The following is a 1,293-nucleotide window of genomic DNA, read 5'->3' on the forward strand; positions in this document are numbered from 1 at the left end:
GGTCTGACCGCATTTTCTCTGTTGTGCACAGGTTCAGTTGGCGCTTGGGTATACATTGGCTGTGGTGTCGGGAAGTTCCACCACGGCGGCATGTAGGCCGCGTATGGCGATTGAGAGCTTCCTTGCGCTGTTCCCTGAGGCGGATAAGTTGTTCCCCCGTATGAGGGTAGATACCCAAAAGGGGGCGCGTAGCAATACCCCGGGAAATACATTTGGTTACCTGGTGTAACAGGGGCATTCATTACTCCGGTTGGCATGATGACCGGCTGATGAGGTGGGGTAGATAACGCCGCCGTAAGTGCGGCTGAATACAACGGTGGCATTGGATTGGAGACCAACGGTTGGTAGTATTGGGGAGTATTGGTTTCAGATACTAAGGTACTGGGACTCGCCGAGGTGATGACTGGAGTGGAGTAAAGGCGCGAAGTCTGTGAGAAGACAGCAGTCCCTGGGGCAGAGGTGCTACCGCCTGTCCCCTCCATCCTCCCAGGTGGTGTTTGTGAGGGCATATAGAGGAAAGGGTTTGTAACCACAGCCTGGGAAGAGACGGTGGTGATATTATCAAACCCCGGTGGCGGCCCTTCTGCCTCGAACTCTGGATCTAACGATCTAGTAACGGCCGGGGACGATAGTGGGGTGGTTCCGCTTCCCGCCCGCAGCGCCAAGTTATTATTTGTCAACCTTTGACCAGCCATGTTCTGATCACTTGCCATGAAGTTCTTTGTTGCTCTTATGGTCCCACGGATGGCGCCAATGAAGAAACACTGACCTTAACAACACCAATAGCTTCAATGATTAGTGACTTGAACGAGTGGCTGCAAAACAGAAACACCGTTAGGACTCGTTACAGGAATGGGGTTATTCCTGTAACCACCCTCCGGCGTGAGAATAAGTATTTGTTCTTGGGAGAAGTATATGGGAGGAAGATGTAGGGGAATTAGATAATCATACCTTACGCATTTGTCTCTATTTATAGGTTTTCCATTAGGGTTTCCTTTATTTCAGGATACGTTCCGATAAACTGGAGATTTACACGATCTTCCCAAAAAGTGGGAGATTTAGTTGTGCACCTTCCATGTAGATATGGAAGATTCTAGAATAAATCTTTGTATTTATACTAATGTAAAAGGTTGTAACCGGGTCGGGTGACCGATGCGGGTCACACCTCGTCAGTATGAAATAAAATAACTAAGCTATTTAACTTAGTTAAATAGTTAGTCAAACAAGTAAGGAATAAAACTTAATGTTAAATGTGACCAAATAGTAAACAAGAAGGACTAAAAGTAGGAAAAT

Source organism: Helianthus annuus, chromosome 17, assembly GCF_002127325.2.
Source record: "Helianthus annuus cultivar XRQ/B chromosome 17, HanXRQr2.0-SUNRISE, whole genome shotgun sequence".
In the NCBI taxonomy this organism is placed as follows: domain Eukaryota; kingdom Viridiplantae; phylum Streptophyta; class Magnoliopsida; order Asterales; family Asteraceae; genus Helianthus; species Helianthus annuus.